Source organism: Pinus tabuliformis, chromosome 5_1 (genome assembly GCF_031772625.1).
Source record: "Pinus tabuliformis cultivar Carrire ecotype Pingquan chromosome 5_1, CPIR1, whole genome shotgun sequence".
Taxonomy (NCBI): domain Eukaryota; kingdom Viridiplantae; phylum Streptophyta; class Pinopsida; order Pinales; family Pinaceae; genus Pinus; species Pinus tabuliformis.
Window position 1 is genome coordinate 859555812 of NC_142305.1, and position 24053 is coordinate 859579864.

Consider the following 24053-nt stretch of genomic DNA (forward strand, 5'->3'; position numbering starts at 1 on the left):
ATCTCGTTTCATCAACACTGGCCTAAGTGAATCCACTTTTACTTAGGGAAATGGAAAAATTCTCCATAAAAACCCTTTTTGTACCCTAGGCCTAAATCTATGCTTAGCGTTGTTTATTTCATAAAATTCATATTAACGATTAACATGGTTATTATATAAATCCCGTATAAAATCTTACCTATTCCCGTATTATGTAAATATAACAAATTTCTCAAATTTTAATATCCCTCCCCAGTCGAAATACGACCATAGTTACTTTTCAAAAGGGATTGATAGACTTATTGGAAGTCTGTTTAAGAACCGTAAACCTCACCGCATGCTCAAGGATTAATTAACCTCTGGTTAATTAATAACTTAACCAAAACCCCGCTAGCCAATCAAATCCACCCCAAATCTATCAAAAACGTGATTTATTTGTGCTAGTCCCCCGCGTTAACTCCTCGCCTTGTTCATAAAGCATGAATTGGCATATCAACGGCCTCACCATGTGATGGCGAAGATCTATTTCATGACCCCCCCATCCACCGAACGTTAAGCCACGGGGAAACGGTGGTTTTGCTCCCATACAGGTGCCACGCGTCGACTACCCACCATGTTCGTTGCCCTTCCACCCAAAACTGCCCAAGCCCATAAGCGGTGCGGGCAAAACAACTTACCACCCTCTCGCCGACCCTCGCTAATGTCACTTTCCATGTCACCATCCGTACTGCCATGTCACCTGCCACATCATCTGTCCCATACCCCCCGCTGATGTCATCTGCTGACATCATCCATCCTTTGAATTAAAATTTCCCGCCAAAAATCATTTTTGTCAATTAAAGGGGTGAAAAGGTCATTTTGTTACATTTTTCATTCAGCACCCCTATGCGCTCCAAGCGTAAAAGGGACCAAGATCACATTTTCAGCTGCTTCGACCGCCTCCGACTAGAAAAGTTCCAAACAATGAGCTCACAGCCTTAACCAAAGTTGCCATTATACAGTCTTCTTCCATTTCAATACAGTTTGAGCCAGTGACCGAAGGACTTCCTAGCCCACAGAAGAAAAAAACAGAGATTTACAGGGATATTTTGTTACCCTAGCTAGTGGACCGTCAAAGACATGATTTACCAGAAGAAAAGCGGTGAGAAGACGTGTTGCAGTCTTCTTTTTGCCAGAAAAGCGGTGAGCGGGGGTCAGATCAGCGATAAAGAGTATCAAATCGAGCATTAAAGAGTATCAGTGCAGAATTAAAGGAAAATAAAATCAGAAATAAAGAGTATCGGAGCCGACAAAGGAAAGCAGATCAGAATTAAAGAACAGTTAAGACAAACAGCCGGCACAGAGCTACTACAAGACAGCTGCAAGCTGAACCCTAAAGAGCCAGCCTCCAGCACAGCATAAGTTAGTTGTTTCTACTTTGCTTGTAAATTACTTTAGGTTAAAACTTAGATATTATCTCATAGCTATAATGAGATACCTATTGTACATATTTTGTTGTATAAATACCCCCTTCATCAGAGTTTTGAAGAGGTTGGGTATGTGTAGATTTCTCTAGACTTTGCTGTAATACTAAACTTTGGGATAAAAAAGCTGTTGGAAACAAACTGTTGTCTGGTTTAGTGGATGAAGAATTGATGCAGAGGACTTGTCTCAGAATTCTTGAATCAAACTTCGGATCAATAAGTCCCCTATATCTTATGTTTTACAGTTTTCTGAATTTTTATATCATTTGTGTTTCATAATCTGAATGATAAAGAAAAAGATTAATTCAGAATTTGCTTGACTGCACTCTGTTTTTAGTATTTATTATTCTCTGTGTTTTCTTCAGAATTAGCATAAACAGTGAATTCTTAATTGCTCCTGTTTCCTGATTCTCTCATGTTGTTTATTTGCTAAGGAATTCTTAACTGCTCCTTATCAATAATCACTCACTTTCCCTCTTTTCAATATGTTGAAGGATTCTTAACTGCCCTTCACCCATTTGAGTCCATTCCATCTGATTCCAGCTCTTAAATTGTTCCATGTTTGAGTACCTTGCTCTGTGATGCCATCCTCTCTTAAAAACCATCCTTCTTTGACTCCATCATGCCCAATGGACTGAACTCTTCAGTTTTACCTCACTGTTCTATTGAAACTCACCACCCAAACTCAAATCAAAACCCTTGAACTTCATAACTAGCCTAACACCTTTAAAAACAAAGCTAAATCATAAAGAGAGAGCCCTCTCTGGATGCAAATTGGCTAGAATCTGTATCTAAAAGATTGGTCTGTGGTTACCTCGGCCGTATTCCCTTTCTTACAACTTTTGGGAACAACCTGAGTGTTAACACCATGTTCAATTCTTATGTATGTCTTCAAAACATTTCCCCTACTCTAATTCCCGTAGTTGAGTCACTATGGATTTTATGGTGGAACTTTCAAGAGTGAGAAAATAAAAGCATGATAGTGGTAGTAGTCAATTCTTTCTCCAAATATGATCACTTTTGTGCCATACCACATCCATTTGCGACATTTTCAATTGTCCAAGTCTTCCTTGGTAAATTTTTTAAGTTACATGGTATTCCCACTTCCTTGTCTTGGATTTTAACCCGACTTTCATGAGAAAATTTTGGTAGGATTTGTTTAACTATAGGGTACTTAACTAAAAGCAAGCACTACATATCATCCCAAAACATACGTGTTGTGGGGGAAAGTATCCAACTCGGAATGACCCTAACCCACTCTAAGGGTGACAGTTCCTTAGCAACAGCTGAAAGCAAAGCTATCTAAAGTTTCTTCTTTATGACATGCAAGAGATAAAAGGGAGAGATCCACTTACCGATGTCTTGTGCAAATGGTCGACCCAATCTCCTTTGTTTGCCGCTTGCTCCCAGCTCCAAGTCTTTTCACGGGCCCAGCTACACGAGATCCTGCAAACAAGACAAGGAAAGGAAACTACAAGAAGCATGCATGCATAACTGATTCAAGGATGAGCATAAATCAAATACGCAAGTAAGACAATACATCATTGAAACACATGCGAATAGAAGAACCTCAAATGCTTTATTAATATATGGAAGTAAGGTTCAGGCGGTGATACAACCATGAGAGGTCCAATCCAGCATCACCTTCCCGACGGAGAGAAATCTCTTCTTCACCTCCCTCAAGCAATCACCCAATGCTCACAACCGTAAACCAATAGTAATTCTTTGCCCTAAATTCCGCCCTCTCTAGATCCCATGGGATGAGATCCTTATATAGAGTTTTGGAGTGAAGATAAGTCAGCTTGATGTGTGACTTGTTGTCCTCTTCAACCCCAGTTGTTCTTCAGTTCTTCACTTGGAGTTTTTGTCTTCCACTTGGAGTTTTAGAAGCTCTTAACTCATCATTAGGCGAATCTTATCATCAAGTGTCTTTTTAGAAGCTTCCTGGGCACTGGCACTTTGAGAAAAAGATTCCTCCACATGTCCAAGTACGCCCAACGCAGGTAGCCTTTGTTCTACTTGCTATGCAACGCAGGTAGCCTTTGTTGTACCTGCTATGCAGCGCAGATGCCTAGTGGAGCAGCTGCAATGATCCAAAACTGACCTGTTTTTGAGTGTTTTTCAGTGGAGAACTGATTTGCAGTGCTGTGGTTTGCTGACCTTGTTCCTCTAAGGGTAAGAACAACTTGTTTATGGACTTTGGATCCCTTAGATTATTGACATTTCATGCTCTATGCTGTAAGGCACAAAAATGTCTATAACAGTTGCCCCCTAAAGTATGAGGTCGTTTATCGGGTGAAATGCTTTATTAGGAGGATCCGAAGTTCATTCAATCGCCGAGAGGTGACCTGTAACAAAATACAATACAATACATTATCTTTTCATACTTTCTTTTCATGATCTAGCTGATGCGGGCATTTCCCATGATCAGCTTTATAAATACATTTGCCGTACATAAACAGACGATCGTCTGATAAGAGACGGATAATTCTCTGCTTTTAATTATCATCCTTTTAGTAGGATGCTCATCTGCTGCACATGTCTATGTTTTTATCTCCTGAATATATATCGCAGCCCGGATGGATGAAACTAGATCCGGGGTCTTCAAACTTGTCCAATCTTCACTCTAGTACAAGTCGATCCATGTGAGAATTTCCCGAAGTCGAACATGGAAAGACATCGCTTGATTACCAGTCAATAATGTAAACTGTTAACAAGCGCGAGAGGAATCACCGATAATGATGATGACCCTCAAGGTACTGCAGCACAATTCACGTGGCGTGAATATAGGATCTGACGTCGAACACCACGCAAAGTCTCCCGGTCGAAGGTCATTAATGTATACCTATCGCCGGAAGTGAGAAACTTGCCATTGAGGCATGCAAGCTTCAAAGTACTGAGGGGGTGTTCCTAGATCAACTTCTTGGATAATGAGCTGATGTCGACAAGAAGTGATCCGTCAAAGGAGGGCCTTAATGAATCCCACATCAGTGACACGGAACGGAGCTAGTGATGATGGTGAAAACGATCTGTGAAATATGATTCAGGGTGGCGGTCATGGAAGGATGAAAGATGATGTATGGTAGTGGATGGGACCCGGTTGACACTTTCTGAATGACATCTCTTGAACATATAACGACACTGATGTGATGGATCGGTAGCATTACCCCATGTATGGATGGTATGGCGAGACCATGGTGAAGGGACCGGTGAATGATAATAACCCAACCCGATATTTACGGAGGCAAAAGTGTCATGTTCAAGAGCGACTTGCTACCATTAAGCTTTGAGGTTCTTCCCAATTTTTCCCCAGTCATTTCTGACCAGTACCTCTTTATTTTTGCCAAGCTTGAGGAGGATAACATATGCTTGATCTATAACCTGCCCTTCGGGCAAGCCCATCGCTATGTTTTAACGAGCCTAGCGATAGGGAAACTCGTTCTTGTCTAAAGACAAGTTTGTCGCTATCTAATTATTTTTAACGAGCCCAGCGACAAAGACAACTCGGTCCTTTTCATTTTTAGAGAGTCTGAAAAGGGTACATAAAGTAGACTCCAGGGGTCCTTTTTCGTCATCTAATCCCTTAAGTCCGAAAAAGTATAAAACAATACAGAAGGGATGAATGTTCGATATCTTTATCGAGCCGAACTAGACAAGCGCTCGATCTTTTTGTGCGCTAATCCCTCAGGTCCAAAAAGATTAAAATCTAGAGGAGGGATAGCTCTTCCGATCCTTTTAACGAGCTGGAAGGCCAAAACTCGGCAAACTTTTCATTTTTTACGAGTCAGTGAAAAGAGCTCAAAGAAGACTCGTATTTTGAGGAACGAGTGATAAACAGGGATAGCAACATATTCCAGGTACAGGTTGGAATTTTCCAATCACGGCAGTATTACAAGGATGGCTAAGTGAAATCACTCTTCGCAGTTGTTCCTCAAAATAGGTAAACAATCAAGTGGATGTGAATGATCGGCCAAATGAAAAGTGGAGGTGACGGTACACAAACACGACCAAGGCTTTTATGGCTGATGAATTTACGGTCTCAAATGGTTATTTATCGGTTCATTTTTTCTGAATGAGCTTGAACACTCAGGGGAAGCCTGCTCACATGTGTGTTTATTTTTTAACGAGCATGAACTCTTGCAAAAACTGCTCGGTTTTGCGTTTATTTTTTAACGAGCATGAACTTTGCCAAAACTGCTCGTTTTTACCAGTCATAAAGTAGTAAGGTCTCATGGAAGATTCCTATTTTTTAAGGAGCTTCATCTCCCTACGCTTTGCTCCATATCCTCTCTTTGTGCAAGCTGGGTATCGGCTAATCCTACGAGTTTAACGGGTTAGACCTACAGGTTTAAAGGGAGGACCTAAAAAACTAAAAACAAAATAGCCGCCCGTGCTTGCATTCCAAGAGGTTTGCATGCCCCCAGGTGTAAGTCTAATTTCAAGATTGCCCCTACTTTTCCGTTAAAAACCTTTGTTTTCAACAGGTGAGGCTTACCTCTTTCAGGTTACCCAAAGATTGTTCTGTTAATTCTTTTAAACAGAAACTTTCTTCGGCGATGTCTATCATTAGGTTATCCAAAGATGGTTACAATTTGTTGCAGCAATAGAATTTCTTTCTTTGGAGGCTGCCCCTACTTATCCTTTAAAACATTTGTTTTAATGGGTGAGGCTTGCCTTTTATCCAAAGATGGTTACTACTTGCTGCCGCAAACGGATCCCCTTCTTTGGCAGAGCCTACCTATTTAGACAAAGGTGAATGACGACGCTCCGCCACGCACTTAACTTTAACAAGAGAATCTTATTCTAGAACAACCCCACTCCCAATTACCCCTTCTGAGAGCCCATCTCTCTCTTCGTCTTCTTGTCCTTCTTCTCCATGAAGATGGCTCAGAGGAAGATTCTCAAAGATGAAGGGGGGGATGGGGTACGGACTAGTCATATTCTCCCGCGGAAATTCTACTTTACACCCAAGGTTTTTTCTGCCTCCAGAGCAGACCAGGATGCATGCCCCCTGGGCTCCTGCGTTCCTTTCCTGAATCACTCGCATTCATCAGGAAGAAGAACCGGGGGAAAAGACCTTTCTTGATCGAAAAGACCATTGAGGATAGGTATGTGACTACTTGCGATGCGTGATCCCGGAAGTGAAAGTTGGTCTACGAGCTTGACCATCCTTCCTTCGTATGGAAAACACATTATTCGAAAGAGTGAGGAGACTATTGCTTCCATGCAATATATGTAGTCTCGTCCAAGGAGTAGGTTATAATCCAAGGGTCCTTGGACGACCATCAAATTCATCTTGACAACCTTCCCTTTCAGTGTAATAGGCACATTAGGTAGAATCCCTAATGGTCGACTGGTTCCTTTGTCAAAACCCGAGAGATGCCTTGTCTCGGGCAAAAGCGCCGGGCAACCCAGTGCTTTCCAAGCAATAGAGGGCAGGATACTCACAGATGCCCCTTCATCAATGATAGTTCCAGCCATCACCATTTTGTATATTTGGACTATAATTCTAAATGGTATGCTGGCTGGTAACCGGGGTCTGCCTAGTTGGTTCCAATCAAAGGACACAACTAGGTTGCTTGGTGGTGGGACCGAATATACGGCCGGATATGATCCTGACGATGCTCCTTCCTGCGATAAAGGAGTGGGCGCTTTGCCCAGATGCTCACCAAAATCGGAGTTGACGAAAAGAATATGGACGGTGTCATCCTTATTCTCTTCGGCGGGGGTGTCAACTGAAGATGAATCCTCAGTGACTGTGGTGTTTGAAGATGAAACTTCTGAAGGGAGAACCGGGTCAACTGCCGTTTCGACCTTTGGACTTTCGTTCGGTCCGGATTCAGTAGGTTCACTTTCAGTGACTGACACTTCAGCTGGCCCTCTGAGCAAGACAGCTGTATTTTCGACCAACGAAGGACCTGGCGCGAGTTTTTGATATCCAGGAGGAAGTAGTACCGGTGCCACCGGTTGATCTTCCAAAACTCTCTTTGCCTCGTCTAAAAAGGGACAACGGCGAAGGGTGTGATCGCCTTCACACAGTTCGCAGGGGAATCTCATCCCTCTTCGTCGTCTGCGACCTTCCCTTTCGTTGGTCGACGGTAAGCATTCAACCTGGTTGTCAGAGGTTGACGCTTCCGAATCGTGCAAACGAGGGGACCAGTCCCTTAGTATCCGGGGAATACTGGGACAATCACTGTGGAAGTGGTCTCTTCTACATATGACACATGGCGATTTGGGCCCGGTCCGTGCTGTGTGTGGGTTTTCGTTAGATGCCTTTTGCTTGCCCCCAGGCGCCTTTGGCTCCTTTTGCTTCTTTTCTTTCTTCTTCTTTTCCTTCTTCTTTTCTATGGGAGCTCCGCTTTTGGCGGCTTGACCTTTCGAAGAAGAAGGATCGGAGGAAGGCTCATAAGAAGTGGAAGGCTGGAGAGTAGCTCTAGACTGGTCTAATTGTTGACTCGACTGTTCAGGAACCGTGGTGGTCTGAACTACAGCGGTTGAGAATAGCCAAATTGGCAGGCCAATTGTCAGTCCTGGAAGCGACAATGTGGCCATGTGGGGCGCACCAACTTCTCCCCAAGAGGAGAAAGGGTTAGGGGTCCCATGCTGTGGAATCCCTTGATTGGTGTGTTCCATGTTCTCAACCTTAAGATCAACGTAGGAATTAGGGGTGATTATGTTCCGTTTAAGATGAATTTTATATGACGACGCTTTTAGACACAACTTGCTTTTTCACTTTTTAAGAGTCGAGAAAAAGCTAAAGATGACTCTAGTCTCCTTCGATGTATTAACGAGCCCGAAGTGACAAATGCTCGGATGGAATTTTTCAGTTATAGAGTTTGAAAAAGGCCAAAAGAAACTACTCTGGAGTTCTAGGCAAGGGTGTGCCAAACCTTTCGCGAAACCACAGAATACGTTTTACGGTACGAGTGGTCGATCTTCGTGAATGCTGTGTTCACTGCATCGCGATCAGTAGGGCGGCCGACACGGCTTCCTATGGATAAAGGCTTTGTTCCTATAGGGGTCCCCCAATATACGCGACGGTACGCGGGGGCACAAGTCCGTATTAGTGCTATCGTCCCTCAGGAGGAATCACCCACCTTCGTAGAGATCAACAGTCACTATGTTTAACGACGTCGGTTCATGTCTCTACCTAGACCTCTACTGTGTTTCGTTATGTTTCAAAGCGTTGTTAGATAAATTCAGTTCTTTTTAGGTTGATCTTGCTTAGCAGTTTGCCTTTATGGATCACCACGTGATGTATGATACAACTCCTAAATGCAGTCTAAGAATGATAAGCAAGCTTTTTCGATTCTTTCAACTTATGAAAACCTTAACTACTGAAGGAAAAGAAAGACATCATCTTTTCAAACAGATCATAGAGCACACACTGATGCACTTTTCCTAAATCGACATGCAAACTGTCAAAATGCACATGCACAATGCAAGTATTTCTTTTCTTCTTCCTTAATGTTGATGTATTACAAAAAGAAAGTTGTTGTATAATTTCGAATTCAATTTCAAGCGAAAGAAAACAAGTTTTTGTCCAATAATCAAAAGAACACCTTAAGATTCACTCGTTTCAACACAAGAAATACTGAAATTCAAACCATATAACGAAAGCAAATGCTCAAGCAGCTATGAACAGCAATAAACTAACTCTTAGAATCCCAACGACACTTTCTCACAGGTCTAGATTCAAGAGGTCATAGCAAGACTAGTTCACTTTCGCTATGGGAAACTGTGAATGACAGTAAGAAATACAATAAGAACAATCACGGTTTCTTCATACAACTGAGGCGGAATGAAGGCAAAGAGAAGTGGTTTCAGCTGGGTATACAGGTTGACAACTGGCTGCAAAAAACAATACTGAAAACTGGGCAACAGACAGTGGAGAATCCAAGTTGCACAAGGCAAAACTGGATCAGCGCAGGTGCTGCACTGTGAATCTGAGATGCAGCGCAGGTAGCCCCTTCGGGACCTGCGTTGCAGTGCAGGTAGCCTTTGTGGCAGCTGCACTGATGAGACAAGTCACGTCTCTCTCAGATTCCGGGTCACAGTTTGCTAAAAAATGAGCGGTTTTTGGCCAAATCAGAGGCTGTCAGTCAAGTATACACTAGAGGATGATTAAAGGAAGATGAACACTATCACAAAGAGCTAAAAAGAGTCCCTGTGGATCAGCTCTTCAGATCATAAACATGCCCAGCACTGGGCTAGAGTAGCTGCCCTCTACTTTGCATTCGAAGGACTCGAATGCAGTTCGATTCGGTACTTCCTTTGTTTAAGAAATGAATAGCAATAAACACAAGCTACCAACAAGACACGATCCCCAGTGGAGTCGCCAGTCTGTTGTGGGGGAAAGTATCCAACTCGGAATGACCCTAACCCACTCTAAGGGTGACAGTTCCTTAGCAACAGCTGAAAGCAAAGCTATCTAAAGTTTCTTCTTTATGACATGCAAGAGATAAAAGGGAGAGATCCACTTACCGATGTCTTGCGCAAATGGTCGACCCAATCTCCTTTGTTTGCCGCTTGCTCCCAGCTCCAAGTCTTTTCACGGGCCCAGCTACACGAGATCCTGCAAACAAGACAAGGAAAGGAAACTACAAGAAGCATGCATGCATAACTGATTCAAGGATTAGCATAAATCAAATACGCAAGTAAGACAATACATCATTGAAACACATGCGAATAGAAGAACCTCAAATGCTTTATTAATATATGGAAGTAAGGTTCAGGCGGTGATACAACCATGAGAGGTCCAATCCAGCATCACCTTCCCGACGGAGAGAAATCTCTTCTTCACCTCCCTCAAGCAATCACCCAATGCTCACAACCGTAAACCAACAGCAATTCTTTGCCCTAAATTCCGCCCTCTCTAGATCCCATGGGATGAGATCCTTATATAGAGTTTTGGAGTGAAGATAAGTCAGCTTGATGTGTGACTTGTTGTCCTCTTCAACCCCAGTTGTTCTTCAGTTCTTCACTTGGAGTTTCTGTCTTCCACTTGGAGTTTTAGAAGCTCTTAACTCATCATTAGGCGAATCTTATCATCAAGTGTCTTTTTAGAAGCTTCCTGGGCACTGGCACTTTGAGAAAAAGATTCCTCCACATGTCCAAGTACGCCCAACGCAGGTAGCCTTTGTTCTACTTGCTATGCAACGCAGGTAGCCTTTGTTGTACCTGCTATGCAGCGCAGATGCCTAGTGGAGCAGCTGCAATGATCCAAAACTGACCTGTTTTTGAGTGTTTTTCAGTGGAGAACTGATTTGCAGTGCTGTGGTTTGCTGACCTTGTTCCTCTAAGGGTAAGAACAACTTGTTTAGGGACTTTGGATCCCTTAGATTATTGACATTTCATGCTCTATGCTGTAAGGCACAAAAATGTCTATAACAATACAGTCATATTAAAGTGGTTATCAAATTCCTAGAAACATATTTAAGATGCTTTTCCTCTGAGAAAATACACTAATGGGAGCAATGGATTCCCCTAATAGAATGGTGGTACAATAAATTTTATTTTGGAGCTACCAAAATGACCCCATGTGTAGTTGTTTATTGCTAAAACCCATTATCGGTCACTTCATATTTACTAGGAACTTCCAAGGTTCAAGAAATGGATCACACACTCCATACTAGAGTAGCCATTCTCCACACACTAAAGGAGAATTTGATTATGGCTCAAACTAGAATAGAGCAAAAATCATACTTACATCGCTTTGAATATTATTTTGTAACAATGTGTTTATTCTCCTTCAACCCTATAAACAAACATCACACATAGATAGAACACCTCATAAATTAGCACTAAAGTTATATAAAACGTATGATATTATACAGTTCATCGAACAATTGGCCTAAAAATTTGTTTTCTAGCCCTCTTCAACTAAAATTCATCCAATATTTCATGTCGTGTATAGAGAAGGTCATGGAATTGAAGTGTAAGGTGCATACCACCTTACCGCAAGTCCACACCATGATGAAGAAGGCTCCATTTGGTTTCAAATGGAATCATTATTGGAAAATACAGAACATTATTGGATAATAGAGAACCCCATTTGTATCAATATACAATGAAGTATTAATCCAATGGAAATACATGGCACTCAAAGATGCCACATGGGAACTAGCCATGATTCTGCAATAATTTCCTCATCTTCAACCTTGAAGAAAATATTTTTTTTGAGTGGGAAGAGCATGTTATGGTGCTACTCTAACCTCCCTACTTTACACTACCTAAGAGTTAGGTAATTGTTGTATAGGTTCATCCTTTTTGAATGAACCTCATTAGATGATAGTAGATAGTTATTTGATGTAAAAGGGTCCACTTTATAAGGCCAACTAGGTAGTTGACATCTAGTAGTTATGGGAGTGAAAGTAGTTAGGGTTTCTGATGTTGAAAAGTTATTCGAAGAGAGAGGATACTATGGAATTGTTGTCTTGTGTTGCACATTAGGGGCTCTTCTAAATGAAAGGTTGCTCTGTCTTAAGATATAAGTGAATATTTTTCTATTTGTTTGCATTATCTTAATACAATGGTATTTTTTAGAAATTCCATGTTATTGTCACTAAGTTATGGTTATTTTGCAGTTATAATCTCTGTATACTTGTTTGTGCTTGAAGATTAAGGGTAAATGAACATTTTCGCTTCAAGTAATTTTGTATTATTCTCTTCAACATTTCCTCATCCTTATACTTTTATGTAGAGTCTTGTAGATTCATTTTCATTTTTCTAACATTGTGAAGAAATTCTTGAGTATGCTTTCACGACATTTTGATTTCTTCATCTTTCTTTTTTAATTCTTAAAATAACTTTTTATTTTCTTGTTTTTTTTTCCTAACATATTTCATCATTGATTTATTAATTAATAGTTTTTCCTTTGAAATAAATAAACTGTCATATGATCAATTTCATCTTCATCTGCACTAAATATAGGTATTTCGATTAGTTCTTACTTGGGTTTCACTATCCTCTCAAATTTCAACCTTAACATATTAAAAATGATCATCCCAATTAATTATGATCCTTTTACTAATTTATAATCCAATGTTTCATCATTTCAACAAATTTAAATCATGTTAACAAAACATTCCAATCATATGTTATGATAATTTTGCCTTCACATACTCTTTAAAACCCACATTTAGAGATTCTCTTCATTGATAGCCTTCAATTCATTATCACCACTTTTGATCCTTTATTGTTGAAATGTTTATAAATGAACTTTAAGATGTTATCATTAGGATACCATTGGTCTCATTCAATATGGACCTTTGAATAAAATTTTATACTCACATTATCAGAATTTGTTTTTCCCCGTTTCAAGATAGCAAACTTATAAGGACTCTTGCATCACCAATACCTCATACTTCATTTCTAGGATTGAAATTTGGATTAGAAATAGTAAATATAGTCTTATTTCTAATCCCGCCAATGTTATTCAATTTGGATCTTTCTAGATTTGAATATACCTATTTTACTAAGAACACATATTTTAAAACTAACGTTAGAATTATTAACAAACTATAATGATGCCAGCCCACATTTACCTGCTTTTACAAGCCCTCCTAGTAAATGTGAAGTAGAGTGCCACTATGACATGACCTGACCTCCTAGTGCCAGTTAAGGAATTGGGGCCTATAATTGAGACTTACTAACCACAAACTCACATCCTATAGGGACTATAGATCACCTAGGAGTTGAAGAAACACCCCAGCTGGTCAATCCCTGAGTTGGAACTTTTCTTGAGTGACCTAGACCTATAATCGTACCCTTGAAATTTCTTGCATGTGGTTGTGAGCCTCCAACCACACTCACAATCCTTGCTCCATGCAGTTACAACCTCAAATCTCCAGTTTAGAGCATGCAGTCCTGAGATCTGAACCACTTTTCTAGGCTAGCCTCCAGGACAATGCCCATAATTTCGAATAACTTTCCAAAACCATATTTCTCATGAAGACAATTCTAATCATTCAAACTTGAATTAGAGACTTAACCTAGATTGACTAGAACATATTGGACATTTCGTCAAACACATGGTAATAATGTAAGTTACAGGTCATGAATGCATATTTGAGTGTAAGTATTTGTACTTTAGTTGAGAATCACTGAGAAGGTCAAATTCCCTCTCGAGTAGATGCAACAACATTTGTTAGCCCATGCATTCATCAACCATTCAACAACTTATCAAAGCATAACAAGAGCCACAGCTAGAGCATATTATAGAATTATGCTATAACCACCATATAACCAGAATATTAACCATGACAAAGTAGCCACCAAAGCCACATAATAACAAGTGCAAATTCTCATAGAGTACAATAGAAATATATCTCTTATTAACTTATGAAAAATCCAACCAAGTCAGGGACTTCCACATACCACCCAACCATAGATTGAGTTGTACCAAATCCTTCTTTCATCCAATCACCCCCATGTCATATTCCAAGCATGAATGTGGGATCTCATGGGATAAACCAAGACATAAACAACTAAGGGAATCTAGAGGTTAAACCACCTCCACCCTTAACTATCGTGATCTTTCCAAAACCAATCAAGAGATCACAAAATGAAAACAAGTTTGGATGCCTCAAAATTCTTTCACCATCCCTTCAGGAATTTTCTTGTCTCCACCCACCTGTCGAGGGCTTCTCGGATAAAACCACCTCCACCCCCAACCCTTGGGAATTTCCTTGAGACCATCTTAACCGGATCCAAAACCTTCTGGCAATTCAAAGCTCAACCATAAATGAATCTCATCATGCCATGGCTATCAAGGAAATGGAAAGGAAAGGCTAAAACCATTGTCAAACCTAAGAAAACCCATTCTAACGATAGAAAATGAACCAAATAAACAAATGCATGTACCATGCATTCACACCTCAGCTAGGAAACCACACATGCAACCTATTACCTACAAATCTTCTTATTGAAGTTGTTGATCCAACCTTCTCCTTGCTTTCCTTGCTTGTCCTTTTCCTTCCTTTTATTGCTTGCTTTGTTTCTCCTCTTGGTTCATTTTCTTTGTTTCTCACTCGACCCAAGCTAAAACCGACAAAAGCTATGAACTAGTTCTCTAAAACCTTTTTATTATTGATGTCTCTATTTTCTTCATTTTCCTTAATTTTCCTTCTAATTTTTGTCTCATGCAAATTTGTGTCTCTTTACCTTCCTTTTCTTCTATTTTCCTTTATTTTCATCAATAAAATGCCAATTATTGCCACTTTGTCTTTTCCAATGCCTTTGCCAATTTCCTTTGCTATAAATAAACCAAAAGTGATTCCCACTATAGTGCTTTTCCCAACATTCATCCATTCATCCTAGAATATGTGTCACGTGACCTTGGTCTTTATATTCTTTATTAACCCTTATTACATTAACTTTTAACCTGGGGCTATTACACAACCCTAACCTCCATATCTTGTAACTTTCATAATAGACAAACTCAAATCTAAAATTTTGATGCAAAGGACTTCATTATGTCTTTTATCCATCCTTAAAATTCCATGCATGTTAAATATGTCTACAAAAAATTACAATGAAAATAGTATAATGACTTATTTGAAGGAGCCAAATCTAACGATCTTTTACTTCAATAACAAATATTATGCACCAAATACTTAAGTATTGTAACGGACTAGAGTACACATAATGTATACAAGATGTGTGCATTGACCGCAACTTCAAAATAAATAATAAAGATGAGTTACATAATAAATTTGTATAGAATAGGAGAACCTCCACCAAATAAGCCAATATATTCATAGATCCAAATCATGTGTTCCTATCCCAATAAAGACTATATTGACCTCTATGTATGTCTATTCTCACTCATTGTACATGTGAATTCTTTATTAGGTCAACCCTTATTATATAGGTATTTACCTCCATATATGCCCTCTTTTTGGTCATATTAAAATATATAGAAAAAATCTTAAAAATATGGGTTAGTAAGAAGGAGCTTACAGAATTGAAAGCTCTAGCCCATTTGGTCATTTAGGAAATATGGTTAGCACATAATTCAATGAAAATGTATTCCTTTATTTTAATGTTTTTTTCATAATAGATCTTGTTTTACAAGTTTTAATATTTTAGTCAAGTGAAAAAAAGTGCAATAGATTAAGGATTCAATCGTTGATAGATATTAACCTTAGGGTCTTTTATGGAACTAAGTAAAAGCCTCTAAAATTTCATAGTTTAGGTGGTATTTTTGTTAGCCTCGCTCTCACATAAAACAGTCAAAAAGTCCAAAATATTCAAAATAATTAAAATTATGAAACTTGGATTTATTCCTACCTATCTATCTTAGAATGATACTATTCCTCAAACTTGGGAGTTCGTTTAGGTCTAGTTGGTTCAGAGATTCACTCCAACTAATTAGGCTCCTAGATTAGTGTATGGTTGAGACATTTACTCAACCAAAGTGATTGAGTTATCCAGGTGGATATTGGTGGCCATAAGCCTATTCCACTTGGACCCCCACCATTGTTTCTTTCAATTTTCCAGTTTCCTTATTTGTAGTACAATTTACTATTTTTGGCAGTTTTTCGGGTCCTGAAATTTCAGAGCCGTTTTGAGGCACTAAAAGACGTTTTTTTTTTTAAACTTGGACCAACATGGATTTTTACCTGATGTTGGTAATTCAAAAGTTGTATTCCTCTGATATATATTTCTAACAAGGCATTGTGCGCGTCAAACGGAGATCGTATGCCAAAGTTACGACCCGGGAAAGTTTATGTACCAATTTACCCAAACGGGGCCCATAGTTTGGTGCTTCATCTCATAGGGTTAGGTTTTTGGATTCTTACGGTTTTCCATTATTTCTCAATACTAAATAGGCCTTTGAAACTCATTATAACATAGTTCAGAGGCATGTAGCTGCCATATCTCTTCTCAAAGATAAGCTACCATCGCTCGAGCTAGTCTTATTTCCATTCTGTTTGTAAGCATATTTTAGTGTTTGATATTATTGAAATGAAGTGTTATTTCTACTACATATTTATATTTATGGTTATATTTGTAATTTGTTTCATTCTTGTTTAAATTCAGATCATTGGTATTAGAGCAGGTCTGATATTTCATTGTTTTTCTGTGCATGTCCCCAACAAGGTCGGGATATAAGGAGTTAGGGTTCGATATGGTTGAACCTTTGCAAGACCAGCCTCGCAAAACTTGATGGTCACCCATGGGGGAAGAAAAGAAAGACAAGGGGGTAGGAGATCCTATCAAAATATTGGTTGAGGAGGCCCTTAAGAAACAAAGGAACAAGATGATGGATAACTTTTCCCAGGTCCTTCAAGGATTGCCCACCAGCGGTGCATCCACATCCAAGAGCCACTCTGGAGGCTCCACTCCTTTTAAGGTACAAGTAAACTTTGACATTCCCATATTTGAGGGCCAAATAGATGCAGACGTCATATATAAATGGTTAAATCTACTAGAAGGATATCTTTTTGTTCATGATTTTTCCAACTGAGAAAAGATTAGTTTTTCTCTTCTCAAAGCCGCCCCCCACATCAAAGACTAGTGGGAAACCTACTATGAGCAGAAGGATGAAAGTACGACCTCGTTATTTTCAGCCGCACCATCTTGGAACTCATCCCAGAATGCCATTAAGGATCAATACTACCCTGTCAAGAGCTATGAGGATAAATACAAAAAGTGGACAACGCTGTGGCGGGGAACTGACCAAAATGTGCCAAAATTTACCAATGTTTTTCATACCCTTCACACAAAGTTGGATATCAAGGATTCTGAGAAACATTTGGTACTCAAGTACCATGGCTGCCTACATAAGTACATCCAGGACAAGATGGAGTTCCTAGGTATCTCCTCGCTCAGCACAACATACCGATATGCCGTCAATATCGAGCAGAAGTTTAAATAGAAGAAGCAAGACATTGGATCTGCGAATTTGAAGCAAGAGAAAGGTGCTCCCGAACCGCAAAACAAATGAAAAATCCAAGGCGGGGCGGCCCAGGACAACCCGCCAAAGTCAGAAGTAAATAACAACACCGCGAAGCCGAAGAAGGCCACGAGAAAGTGGTGTGAGTTTTATAAGAGCTCCACTCACAACACAAGTTAGTGTCGGGCCAAGCAGTCACTAGTGGCCAAGCTGAAGGCTTCAGAATCAAATGCATGTTCTGACTTTGAGTCAAAACCCAACAAGAGGAATAACAAAGGGAAGAAGATTATTAATGCGAAACCCAATGCCACCGTTTCCACCACGAAGATCCAAAAGGAGGAACCCGAAGATCGAGAGGAGGAGGAGCACCTCTTCCACTCCCAGGTGTGGATAAAGGGTTCCCTGCTACAATTCATTATCATCAATAAGAGCCAAAAGAACCTCATTTTGGCAGAGGTCGTGAAGCGGCTGGGCTTACCAACCATGACACACCCACAACTGTACACCATCAGGTGGCTTCACCAAGGATGAGATCTTTGCATGAGCTAGTAGTGTCGCCTTCCATACAGCATCAAGCCCTTCAAGGATGAGGTATTATGTGACGTTGCTCCCCTTGATGTTTGTGATGTATTATTAGGCCAACCATACTTGTGGAAGTAACATGATGTGTATGAGTCAAGGCCTCATGTTGTTATTGTTACTTTGGGAAATAAGTTGTACAGGATACTGGAGGTAGCACTGCTTACCACCCTCTCTTTGGTTACTGCAAAACAATGTAATAAGCTCATTTCCAAAACTATGATTTTTTTTTTTTCCTGATGATATGCCCTCAGGGAAAGAAAAATAAGGTGGCCACGACCTCCAAACAGGGCCCCTCCGCACGACAACAACAAATGGACAAGATCGTGGAGGAGTATGAGGACATCTTCACCTCCCCTGAAGGGGTGCCTCTACACTGTCAATTAAAGCAATCCATCGATCTGACCCCAGGTGCGCTATTTCCCAATGGACCAATCTATCAGCCTGTGGGAGCCCGATCATGTTGGTACAGAACAAGGATGGGACTTGGAGACTCCGTATTGACTATCAGACGTTGAAAAAGATAACTATCTTGAACAGGTACCTGATCCCATGGATTGATGACCTTCTGGACCAACTCAAGGTGGAAAAATATTTCAACAAGATTGACTTGAAGTGTGGATATCACTAGGTACCAATCGAACACTCCGATTTGTGGAAGACTGCCTTCAAATCCAAGGAGGGCCTTTTCGAATGGTTGGTTATGCCTTTCGGTTGACGAATTCTCCTGTAACCTTCATGAGGTTGATGGATGACATCTTGTGGTCATTCATCAACTCATTTGTAGTGGTATACTTGGATGACATCCTCATATTCAGCTAGAGTTGGCACGAGCACCTCCACCACATTTGACAGGTTCTCCAAACACTGCCACAACAAAAGTTGTGTGCCAATTTGGAGAAATGCACTTTTGGCATTGTGGTTAAGTAAAATTATAAGTGTGAACATGAATGAATTCCTCTAGCTCGATGATGGGTCTAACCACAACAGATACATTCTATGGAAGATTTCCTTATGTTAGAATCAATCAAGAGGGCCTACCTCTTGGTCCACTTATCCTGCTTGATGATATCCTTGCTTGCTCGCTCCAGCTATCTCTCGCTTCCTTCTTCAAGCACCTGAAACAAGTAAACAACAACATACAACAAACATGATAATAGAAAAATTTTAATTCAACCTACTTAACAGGTCAAGAAACATTAAGCCATGAATATGTGATATTACAAAACATGTAGGAAATCAATCGATAGTTGCATATATTAATATCAAAGAGATATTACAGCCATTTGTCTTGACGTTGCAGTCCTCTTCTGACAAGACTAGGTTCTCACACACTTCTGCTAGCATTCCATGATGGCCTCAACCAACAATAGTTTTAAGGCTCTTCCCTTTAGGCTTCACTCCAAACCAAATCGCACTTCTCCCTCACATAACTAGATAACTACAACTAGTAATAGCTTGTTGTCTACTCCAAACCAAAATAGGATAAGCACATCAACATCAACACTCTCTTATGCTTGTGCTTGGGAAGAAGGGAGGTTTATGTAGGAAAAATGGATGGGAGATGGATCCTCTTCTCAGGGGAGAAGGGCTTATCCCTTGAGGTGGTTCCATCATTATAGGGTAAAGGAGCCCAAACTAACATCCTTGACCCCATCCAGCTAAACCATTTACCAAATTTTTGTTACGAAGCTTTTGAGGTGGAAGCTTTGGCTCCTAATTTAAAAAAACTTTCCAAAATAGGACTGGTGCGACTGGAACACATCTCAATCGCTCCGGTCGGCACAAGGAGTAGTGCTAATCTCCTCATATTGGCATGGGGGAGACAAAGACCATTGGCGCTAGTCTTGCAAACTAGGAAAAACAAAAGTTTTAGGGGAAATGGTGCAAAAGGGAATTGATCTACTCATGAAGAGTGACACAATGGGAGTTTCTTCATGAATGGGAGTTTCTTCATGAAGGCCAAGCATGCGGGGTTCACTATAGAGGTCCTCCAAGATCAAGGAATGGGGAGTACAGGGACAGTGACAAAATGTTGTGTAATAGATGCCCCCTAAAGCATGAAGGTCGAGTTGGAGTGAGGGATGAAATGCTTTATACGAGGAATGGTCTGCCATCGGAAAACCTACAAGCAAGTACAGATACATATACATAAACTAAGATCTCTATCAAATGATACATGAATCATGGTGTTATCACTGAAAAAATTTCAAAAACAATTTGGATAGCTTGTATGGTTTCAAAGTTGTAAGTCAGTCTTGGTCAAGTCATTTCTATTGTTTTATTTAAGGAGTCTAAAACATAAGATAGAGTCTTGTTCCCTTTGTTAAATATGGTCAACAATCTTGTTTTACCCACCATTGGTCCCACATTTATTCAAAGTGTCATGTGTTAAGGCTGTTTCAAAAATTACATGCATTACGAAATCAACTAGGAGTTTTCGTAGCGCAAACTCACAAAAATACATTATGCGTGCTACGAAAACACCTAGACAGTTTTGTAACTAGGAGATTTCGTAGCGCAAAACACAGAATTTACACTGGTTGCACTATGAAATTAGGGATTTGTGCCAGATTTGGTCTAACTATCTTTTCCATCAAAATTCATTAATTTTTCATCACCATGTGTTAGTCCTTGAACCATGCCTATCACATGCAGCCATTCATTCTCATTATTAGAGTCGTTAGGAGTCTTGGTATGCTTAGGTTGCAAGTTTAAAAAAGAGCCAAGTATTCACAGTTATGATTTAGGTTTGGGTTCATGCATGAGGAGCACATTGACAGATGTTCAATTTGAATTCTTTGAAGATCAAGCGAGGCAGCTCTCAGTTTCAAATTCAAGTAAGGCAGTGTTCAAACCAATACAGTGCAGGTTTATCTTCAAGTTTCCTTGCAGGGATTTCATAGACATGTCTGAAGAAAGGAAAAATCACAGATCAGGCCAATGTCTTAGACCTGAGCCTGAAGGCTTAGATGTTCTCACGAGGAATAGAGAGGTTGAAGAAGCAATCAAACAGTCATAGAAGAAGGTTCAAATCAAGGAAGTGGTACAAGAGCAGTCTATTGATAAAACAATCAAAAGAAGAGTAACTAGAAGTCAATTAGCCAAGGAAAAGGGGAAGAAAATGATTGTTGATGAAAGCCCAGCTTCAAAGGGAAGTTTGAACGATCTCCTCCACACCATCTACATAGAAGAGACTCCTCTAGTCCAAGCAGAGCTACTTGAAGCCAACAAGAACAAAACCAAAGGAGTTAAATCTTCCAAAAAGCTTCAATTTGATGACCAAGTCTCAAAGTTTGTTTTCAAAGCCAAGAAGGCCTATGACTAGGCATTTAAGAAGATTACAAGAGGCAGAGCCAGAGGTAAGAGAGACAGATTGAGGACCTGCAAATTCATTTGAGCAAACTAGGAGGACAATCTCAGCATAAAAGAACCGGGTTGTAAATGATTGGACCCTTAACACAATTTTGGTTAGAATATTACTTTTTTGAAGTTTTTTTATGGATGAATTATGTCAAAGATATGTGGCCTATTGGCATAAGATGAAGCTGTGAAGAAATCACAAGAAGAATATTTTTTTTGAAAAAACTGTGTTTTTTTTTATTCACACATGTAGCTGCATATTATGACTTGATGGACCAATTTTGAGAGACAAAAAGTAAATATTTGTGAAGAAGGGTTTCTAAAAGGGAGTATTTACAAGGTTTAAACATCCAGCAAGGGAAAAACAAGTAGCAGAAGGTCGAAGACAAGAATAAAAATGAAACTCTAAAAAGGAGGAACTTTGTCTCCTAGTTTTTACCAGTCAACTTCTAGAAGAGTTTCTGAGCAGTGGAAAACTCATCTTTGAAAAGTGAAAGAGGTTTTCATTTCTAAGATACTGAAATACAAAAACCTCTTCTACTTTCTTCAAATCCATTATGATCTGGAAGAAATGAAGGACCAAACTTGCACTACGAAACTGCTGTAGGTGAAGTTTTTCACAAGCATATTTCTCTGTTTTACACCTATTTTTCAAAGACACATTTTGGGAGGTAGGAAAGGTGTTTCAAAAAACCAAGAGAGGTTTTTTTTCAAAACGGATTGGTTCACAAAAGCCTCCTTATTTTTACAAATACATTTTTTATGAGAAGTTATGAGCTCTGTCCCAAGACCTATTTTTCAGCCAGAACAGAGCAAAGGACAGTCTCCTAATTTCTAGGAACAGCAAAAGGATGAGTCATCAAGGGCCAGTTGGAAGGTTATGAGCACCATAAAATTCGAATTCATGGAGTTATAGGTGTCAAAGAATGCTTTGAATGTTTAGATAAGGTTGTTGTAATCATAATAAGGAGTTACACTCCTAGTTGTATTAGGTCTCTAGGACTCCTAGTTAGCTGTCTTTTGTATTAAATAGTTAGTTTAAGTGTCAATAGGTGTCAAATTAGGAGGAATTCGAATTCCCCTCATGCTGGAGGGAGGAATCTACATGAACTCTATATATGGGAGAATAACTAATGTATTAAGGGTGGGAAATTTATTGAGAAAATCTCTGATATTAGGCTTTATGTAAAAGACTCTGTTTTTAGTAATACAGTGCTGGCTTTGTTTCTCAAGAATCATAAAGAATTAAATATGATGAATGTCTTGTGTTGTCTTTTTCTATTATCTGTTGGCATTATGATTCTGGTATGGATCTATGTTACAGGTGTTGTACTTGATGGCAACTCACTCAAGTGGCAATGCTCTGTTCAGGCTCTCAAAATGATGGAAATTAAGAGGTTCACAGGTGAATGGTTCAAAAGGTGCGGACCCGCAGGTTCTGCGTTGAGGAAGTGCGGTCATACCCGCAGGTTATCCATTCAGAAGGTGCGATCCCCCAGTTCTCTCACTTCAAGGCAGAGAAGCGCGCCCACGTGGGGTTTCTTATGTTTGGCCCGTGGTATTTCGCCCGTTGTTCATGATCCTATGGTTTTGGCCTGTGGTATAGGATCTATTTTAGCCCCGGTTTGGATCCCTTGTATTAGTTATTTGATGGTTTTGCCCCATGGTGTGAATAAGGGCTTGACTATAAATAGGGAAGGAGATCACTTGGCCAAGGTATCTTTAGAAATTGAATATCTTAAGATCTGAAATATTGGTTTATCGGTTTTAAAAGGCTTGATCTATATAAAAGTGAAGTTAAAATGAATCTATGAAGCGTGATCTCTTGGGCGCATGATCAGATCTGGGCATCTGATTGTCAGTGGCTCTTCGGAGGTTTGTTAATTCGGTTCAAATCAAAGGTCTGCAGGTATTTCACGGTTCAGGTGCGGAGGACCACAGCTCGGTGAAAGGTCCGGTGCAGTGGTACGCGGTTAACAGAAAGGCACAGTGCAGGGGATTGCAGTGCGATCGAAGACGCAGTGCATAGATACAGTAGAGGTACGCGGCGTAACAGAAGGGCGCAGCGCGGACGCACGCAGAGAGACAAAAGAAGAAGTACGGAACAAGATCAGAGGTACGCGGCGTGATAGAAGGAACAGGTGCGTTGGCACAGTAAATGTACGCAGAAAGGTAGTAGGTGATTTGCGGTGATACGCAGTGAAGCAGAAGTCGCTCTGCGTGGATACGCAGGGAAACAAAAGGCGGGGTGCGGAGTCACACAGTCCAGATAAGGAAAAACTGCGTATCTGTCTTAAAACATTTATTGGTTATCTTTTATTTATTGCTGCAGAGTTCTGGGTTTATATTTCTGGTACTATCTTTCTGTTTACAGCATTCTGAGAAGTTGGGTGATTACATAAGGAGTTTGGGTGATTTGCATGTACTTGATGATTATTTGATTTTCTTGGATCCAGTTTGAAAATTTATGAAAAGTGGTCCTTGAAAGGAAAGAAGTAGGGGGTTGCAGCTCCCTTCTAGGAGAGACTGGAAAACGAGAGAGAGTTGTAGCTCTCTGCAGGTTGTAGCCTGCGTACTGGTAAAGGACTGCACCAGTACAAAATCATTGTAAAAGGAGTTTCTAATTGAAAGAAGATAGAGACATATTGCAGCAGGTGGTTTTCACCCACATTGGGTTTCCACCTTATATCTGGTGTTCTTTGTTGTGACTATCTGTTTTTCTTGTTCATGCTCATTATTTTATGATACTGACATACAAAGTAATGATC